The following is an 8,772-nucleotide window of genomic DNA, read 5'->3' on the forward strand; positions in this document are numbered from 1 at the left end:
GTGGAGCTACCATCAGACTCCAGACAACCCCACCTATCAGTTGAGAAGGGAAACTGAGAAATTTTTGAATTCCAACCGAAACAGTTGTTCAATATTCCATAGAGTTTTTTTTTTTTTCTTTTCTTTTCTCTCTCTCACATCTCTATTATTTTTGAAACCAAGTATTTTTCATGCATCACTTTATTGATGACTGGGATGTCTGAATAGTATACTACAGTTTTGTTTTGTATTATTTCATTGTTACTTTTTTATTTTTAAATTTTTTTTTTGCTTTATGTATATTTTTTCTCCACTTATTTGTTTCCCTGGACTCTCTTTCTCTTTTCTCTAACTGATAGCCAATTTCTATTGATTCCTCTTTCACTCTTCCTATAATATTTTACTTCTATCTTCTATTTTACTTCTCTCCTCTTTTCTCATAAACATCACATCCTACACCAATTCTGTTCTCTTTGTCCACCATTAGAAATTGTAAATTCTTTTGAGAACTTACTATTTATATTGTATATAATAATTGAATATACCATTTCTGTTTATCTTGACCAAACTGTAGACATCTTAATAGGAGCTATTTTGTTTAAGGCTGTATATTGTTTACATTGGGTTCTGTTAATATTAGTCTAACCCTAAAAGGTGAGATACTGGAAACTTTCAGGGACAATATAAATCTGCAGGGTAGAAACCTTACTGCCTCAGAGCTACTATGCTAGATTGGAAGACACATAAACAACATGGAAAAAGAAGCACCCCAAATAAACCAAGATGTTCCAATAATAAAATCCTTTTACAACTCAGAAGAAATGTCAGAGAAGGAGTTTAGGATGTTCATAGTTCCACAACATGAACTGATCCATAACATAAGGAAAATGTAGGGAGGGAAATCAGAGATAAATTTTAGAAGGTGAAAGGACACCTTATTAAAGAAATAGAATTTTGAAAAGAAATCAGGCAGAAATTCTCAAAATGAAGGAAACAATAAACCAAATTAAAAATTCAATGGAAAGTATCATCGACATACTAGACCATTTGGAAGATAGAACCTCAGGGAATGAAGACAAAATATACATTCTTGAAAATAAAGTTGACCACCAAGAGAAGATGGTAAGAAACCATGAGCAGAACTTCCAAGAATTATGGGATAACAAGAAAAGACCAAATTTAAGATTTATTGGGATAGAGGAAGGTGTGGAGATACAAATCAAAGGAATGCACATTCTTTTCAATGACATAATATCAGAAAATTTCTCAACCCTGAAAAATGAAATGGAAAATTAAATATAAGAGGCTTACAGGACCCCAAATGTACAAAATTCCAACAGATCCACACAAGGCACATTGTAATAAAAAGTGCCTAACATACAGAATAAGAGTAGAATTTTAAAAGGCACAAGAGAAAAGTATCAAACATAGGGGGAAACCAGTTCAGATCTCAGCTGATTTTTCAACCCAGACCCTCAAAAACAGGAGGTCCTGGCACAACATATACCAAGCTCTGAAAGAAAATGGATGCCAACCAAGAATTTTATATCCAGCAAAACTGAACTTCAGATTAGAAGATGAAATAAAACTTTCCATGATAAACAAAAGTTTAAAAATTCACAACTAGAAAGCCTGTACTACAGAACATTCTCAGCAAAATATTCCATGAGGATGAAATGAAAAAAAAAAAAAAAAAAAAAAAGTGAACACCAGTAAAAGGAGGAACTACACTAAAGGAAAAGTCAAAGGAGAAACTAACTCAAACTAAAAACCAGAAATAAACCAAAATGACTGGGAATACAAATCATATCTCAACAATAACCCTGAATGTTAATGACCTAAACTCATCACTCAAAAGACATAGAATGGCAGATCGGATTAAAAAGCAAGATTAAAAACCAACAATGTTCTGTCTCCAAGAGACTCACCTCAAAGGCAAAGACATCCACAGATTAAAGGTGAAAGGATGGGAAAAATCATATCCCTCACATTGATTGCAAAGAGAAGCATGGGTTTCCATCCTCCTATCACACAAAGTGGATTTCAAGTCAAAATTAGTCAGAAGGGACAAAGAAGGACGCGTCATACTGCTTATACATCAACAAGACATAACAATCATAAACAGTTATACCCCAAACAATGGAACATCTAGGTATATCAAACAAAACCTCAATTTCAAAATCAAATAGACCACAACACAATAATAGGGTGACTTTAACATACCCCTCTCACTGCTAGATAGATCTTCAAACAAAAACTAAACAAAGACACTAGAGAACTAAATAATATAATCAATAATTTAGACTTAACAGACATATAGAGAATATTTCATCCATCAATGTGTAAATACACTTTCTTCTCAGCAGCACATGAATCCTTCTCTAAAATACACCCTATGTTATGCCATAAAGAAACTCTTAGGAAATACAAAAAAAAGTAGAAATACTTCCCTCCATTCTATCAGATCATAATGGAATGAAACTAGATATCAACAATAAAATAAAAAATGGAAACCACTCCAACACCTGGAAATTAGATAACATACTATTGAATGTTGAATGGAGAGCAGAAGAAATCAAGGATAAAATTTTAAAAATACTTAGAAGTAAATGAGAATAATGATACAACATATCAAAATCTCTGGGGCCCTATGAAGGCAGTGCTAAGAGGAAAGTTCATTGCATTGAACTCATACATTAAAAGAATAGAAAGTCAACAAATAAATGACTTAACATTACATTTCAAGGCCCTAGATAAAACAAAACAAATAAACACCCAAAACAGTAGAAGACAGGAAATAATTAAAATCAGAGTTAAAATCAGTGAAATGGAAACAAAAGAAACAATTCAAAAAATTAATGAGACAAAAAGTCAGTACTTTGAAATAATAAATAAAATTATTTATAAATCCTTAGCCATGCTAATAAAGAGAAAGCAAACACTCAAATTACAAAAATTTGTGATGAAAAAGGAACTATCACGATGGATGCTACTGAAATACAGAACATAATTATAAACTTTTTTGAAAATTTAAACTCCAATAAAATAGAAAATCTTGAAGACATCAACAAATTTCTAGAGACATGACCTACCCAACTGAATCAGGAGGACAGACACAATTTAAACAGATCAATTTTAAGCAATGAAATAGAAGATGCCATCAAAAGCCTACAAACCAAAAAAAGGCCAAGACCAGATGGATTCTCAGCCAAGTGCTACAAGACCTTCAAAGAAGAATTAACATCACTACTTCTCAAATTATTCCATGAAATATAAAAGAGGGAACCCTTCCAAACTCATTCCATGAGGCTAGTATCACTCTGATATCAAAACCAAAGACACATCAAGGAAAGAAAATTTCAGACGAATATCCCTGATGAAAATAGATGCAAAAATTCTCAATAAAATTCTGGCAAATTACATACAAATACATATTAAAAAGATAGTGCACCGTGATAAAGTGGGGCTCATCCCAGGGATGCAAGTTTGGTTAAACATACAGAAAACAGTAACAATTTATTTCATTAATAAACTTAAAGACAAGAATCATATGGTTATCTCAACAGTTGAAGAAAAAGCATTTTATAAAACACACCACCCCTTCATGTTCAAACACTAGAAAAACTAGGGATAGTAGGAACATAACTTTGTAAAAACTATATATGCTAAACCCAAGACCAACACTCTAAAAGGAGAAAAATTGAAAGCATTCACTCTAAAACTGGAATAAGACAAGGATGCCCTCTTTCACCACTTTTGTTCAAATAGTCATTTAAACTCTAGCCAGAGCAATTAGACAAGAGAAAGAAATTAAAGGGATATGAATAGGAAAGGAAGAACTCAAACTATCATCATTTGCTGATGACAGAATTCTTTATTTAGAAAATCAAAAATTCTACCAGAAAGCTTCTAGAACTAATAAATGAATTCAGCAAAGTATCAGGATATAAAAGCACCCATAAATCCAACATGTTCCTCTACATCAGTGATGAAACCACTGAGAGAGAAATTAGGAAAACTACCCCATTCACAGTAGCCTCAAAAAAATAAACTACCTGAAAATAATTCTTTAAAAAGACCTCTCCAATGAAAACTATAGAACACTAAAGGAAGAAATTAAAGAAAACCTTAGAAGATGGAAAGGCTTCCCCTGCTCCTGGATAAGCAGAATTAATATCATCACAATCCCTATACTACCAAAAGTGTTGCAATTCCTATTAAAAACCCAATGACATTTCTCATAGAACTAGAAAAAGCAATCTTGAAATTCATTTGGAAAAATAAGAGACCCAGAATAGATAAAGCAGTCCTTAGCAAGAAGAGTAAAACAGGAGACATCGCAATACCAGAACTTAAATTGTATTCCAGAGCCATAGTAACAAAAATGGCATGGTATTGGCATCAAAATAGACATGTAGACCAATAGTACAGAATAAGATACAGAGACAAACCCACATAAATACAATTATCTCATACTAGACAAAGGTGCCAAAAACATTCACTGGAAAAAGAGCCTCTTCAATAAATGGTGCTAGAAAAATTAAAAATTCAGATGTAACAAAATGAAATTAAACCTCTGTCTCTCATTCTGCATAAAACTCAACTCAAAGTGGATCAAATACTTAAGACACTAGAACAGAGACCTTGTGTCTAATAGAAGAAAAATTAGGCCCAAATCTCCTCCATGTTGGCTTAGGAATTGACTTCCTTAATAAGATTCCTTATGCTCAAGAAGTAAACTCAAGAATCAATAAATGGATGAACTCAAATTAAAAAGCATCTCCTCAGCAAATGAAACAATAACATGAAGAGAAAGCCTACAGAATGGGTGAAAATCTTTACCACATACACCTCAGCTAGAGAACTAATCCCCAGGATGTATAAAGAGCTCAAAAAATTTAACATCAAAAAAAAAAAAAAAAAAAAAAAAAACAAATAACCCAATCAATAATTTCTTCTTTCACAGAAGAAATACAATTGATCAACAAATATATGAAAAAAATGTTTATCATCTCTAGCAATTAGAGAAATACAAATCAAAAGTACTCTGAGATTTCATCTTGCTCCAGTTAGAATGGCAATTTTCAAGCAACAATAAATGTTGGAAAAAAATCTGGGGGTAAAGGTACATTGCTGGTGAGACTGCAAATTGGTGCAACCACTATGGAAAGCAGTATGGGGATTCCTAAGAAAACTTGGAATGAAACCACCATTCGAACCAGCTATCCCACTCCTCAGTTTATACCCAAAGGATTAAAATCAGCATACTACATTAACACAGCCACATCAATGTTTATAGCAGCTCAACTCACAACTGCTAAACTATGGAACCAACCTAGGTGCCCTTCAACAGATGAATGGATAAAGAAAATGTGGCATATAGACACAATGAAATATTACTCAGCCTTAAAGAAGAATGAAATTAAGGTATTTGCAGGTAAATGGATGGAGGTGGAGAATATCATATTGAGCAAAATAAGCCAATCCCCCCCCAAAAAAGGTAAAGTTTTCTCTCTGATATGTGGATGCTAATTCACAATAAGGATGGGGGTGGGACCTAGGGAAGAATAGAGGTACTTTGGATTAGACAGGGCAATAAAGGGAGGGGAGGGGCCTAGGGGTAGGAAGGATAGCCACAGGGGACAAAAGTGAGGATCACTGATCTCTCAAAATAAGAACTCTGGATATAGGATAATCCAAGTTTAGCAAGTCAGAGACTCAAATGGAAATGAAAGGACCCAGGATTTTCCCATCTTTCTTCCCAGCCATTGTCTGCTTGTCCTTTTAGTCTCTTGTGGGCATAAAATGAATAATACAGTTCCCAATGTTACATGCAGTCACTACAACAAGGAGAAAATGAAAATGAGAAACATTTTTGATGCATTTTCTGGTATGACTCTTTTCCCAAACCACCTCTAGCGGTCTTACTCTTATGCTCATTAGCCAAGGCTAGGCCGCCTGTCTCTAATACATGGTTCATTAAAAACAGAATCAAAGAATTGTGATTGACTTTGATAAACCACCCTCCACTGCTTGGGGGTGTGGATAGAATGAATCACTTTTCTGGGTCTACATTCCAAACAAGCTCAGTGAACACCTGAGATAAGTGGGTCTCTGGAGAATATTTGGGAATTTAAAAAAATCACTTGTATTCTCTAGTATTATACACTTTTACCTTTAAATCCCAATTATGCATGGCCCTATGTGACACTTTTCCTATTCCTTTCCAATTTTTCACAAAATTTAAGTATACTAATTAAGGTATTTATAAGCTAATAATAATTTGAATAATTTATTTTAGGGTTAAGTAAGTGATACATTCTTATTTAAAAGTCTACAAAATGCAAGTGTCCAAATTTGGAATTTTATCTATTCAATTTATTTTTAGGTCCCAGAATTGTCTGTTGACTTTAGTTGGTTATATGTAAATTTAGTCTAAAGTCAGTGACTTCTTGGTCAAATCTAGAGTCATTACTTAAGCTGAACTGAGTTCTTCTGCTCTTGCTTGTACTAAGGAATTCACTGGGGACCTTACATAACCATGGCCTGACGATGGAGTTAGCAGTGAGTGCAAGGGTGAAATGCACTTCTTAGACTGCTTCCACTTTGGGTTCCCAAAGTGCTGTTAGCAACCAATGTCTTTGTGATCTTTGCCCATGATGCAGGTGGTACCAAGTGGTGTCTTTGGTGGGTGGCATGTTTGGCTTCAGTACAACTCCAGTTTCTCTTCTTCCTCCATCCTTGGTAGGGGATCCAACTGCTTCTACCCACCTTGGCAGCACATTCTTTCTCTTTACCTCTTCACTTCACATGCACATAAAGCTTATGAATCTTCACTATGCCTCACTTGGGTTCTCTTTCAATTGCTACGCAGTGTGTGTATCTTTGTTTCTAGGGATAACTGAACAAATTGGCATCTACTTGGCAGCTTAAAACCACAGAAATGGATTCCTTTCCCATTTCTGGAGGGTAGCAGTTTAAAACCAACATGGCGGCAGGACCTTACAAGGCTCTAGGAGAGATTTCCCTCCTTGCCTGTCCCAGTTCCTGGCATTTCCAGGTCTTCCTTAGTATGTGGCTGCAAAATTCCAGTCTCTGGCTTCTTCCTCACAGTCTTTTCTTCTCCCTGTGTCAGCATCTTCCTTTCTATCTTTTATATAAAGGTATTTGTCATTGGTTTTAGAACTCATCCAAATAATCCAGGATAATTTCATCTTGAGATCCTTAATTACAACTGTAAAGGCCCTTTTTCCCAATGAAATCCCGTTCACAACTTCTGGGATTTAAATGTGGCTATTCCTTTGGGGAGTAGCCATTCACTTCACTAAGGGAATGAGAGTCTGGGACTTTTTCATGATTGCTTGTGTCATGTGGCTTCCTCCAATCCCAGCAACCCAAGACCCAGTTACAGAGTTGTTCCTCTAAAGCTGTAATCAGGGAACAGTTCTTGCTCCTCTGATCTTTAATGCCTTCTAAACGTCATGAAGGACTTGGGTTTTGTTCTCTCTTGTCTTACCTCTCCCATTCCCACCCCTTATGATTCTGCACTAAGAGGTCAAGGGACACAAACTCTATCCAGTTTCTTATTCTTTGTGATTAATCTGTTTTATTCTTGGAATTTTCTCTGCCCCCTTTCTGGCTTCCGCATATATGACACCCCCAATTAAGTGCTTTTCCTGTGAGAGGTGTGAATGAAGTGATAACCATCTCCACTCCTTTGATTGCACATCAAGAACAGTGCTTCTCTGGATTTAGCAATTTGGAGCCAGGGTCTTTGATGTCAGGGTGAGCCCTCTACACTGCAAAGGAAACCATTAAGGTTAGCCTCCAGATAGGAGAAGAACCAACAGGAACGGAAATGAATCCACTCAACTGGCACTTCACAGTTCATCCTGCCCCACTTAGGAGCTGAAAATTCTCACTCGTGTCCACTCAAAAGTGCTCTTCTTTAGCTGTTCTAAGTACCTAGCAGTTGTTCGAAAGCTTTAAATCATTTAAGTTATTTTTCCTTTCCACTTGAGTAGTAGCAGCAGCATCCACAAAAATATTTTAATGTAACTCTTTCAAATATAAAATAAAGGGATTTGGGTGCTGATGGAAACTCGGGGACCATTTTTGTTTCTTTTTCTTCAAATAAATGAATCCTTATCTGCCCTTTTTGAATATTTTAATGGTTTGTTCAAATTACTGAAAGTTTCATTTGGCTACAGTTTATAGAAAAAAGTTGGTTAAAATTAATAAGTCAGATGTACAAGTAGCATTTTAGTGAGGGAAAAACAACTGGGACTTTATTTCCAGGGCCCCTAAATTTAGAATTCATAAACATTATAAAATTCATTTAAAGAGATGTTTTTTTCTCTCCATGACTCAGACCATGTCCTTTCCCAGTAATGGAAATGGGTGGGAGGAGAAGATAGCTCAGAGGGCAAAGGTTTCCAGGAATGGAAAGAGAAGGTTGATGTGAAGGGAGACATGTTGCCCAAGATCTTGGGAGAGGTAGCAATATGGAGGTGGAAGGGACAAATGAAAAGGACATAAAAGACTGAGCACATGGTAGGAGAATAGGATGTACAAAGACAGCAGGTTCTGGCATAATATATGTGAGCAGAAGGAATGCACCTGCAGGATCCCCCAAATCACTACAAACTGAGCAACATAAACAACGCAGATGTATTATCTTACTGTTCTGCAGTTCAGAAGTCCAATGCATATCTCTTTGGGCTAAAACCAAGGTGTCTACAGAACTACATTCCCGCTGGAGATCTTTTTCCTTGCCAGCTTTTAGACTCTGCC

This window comes from Sciurus vulgaris (genome assembly GCF_902686455.1).
Source record: "Sciurus vulgaris genome assembly, chromosome: 1".
In the NCBI taxonomy this organism is placed as follows: domain Eukaryota; kingdom Metazoa; phylum Chordata; class Mammalia; order Rodentia; family Sciuridae; genus Sciurus; species Sciurus vulgaris.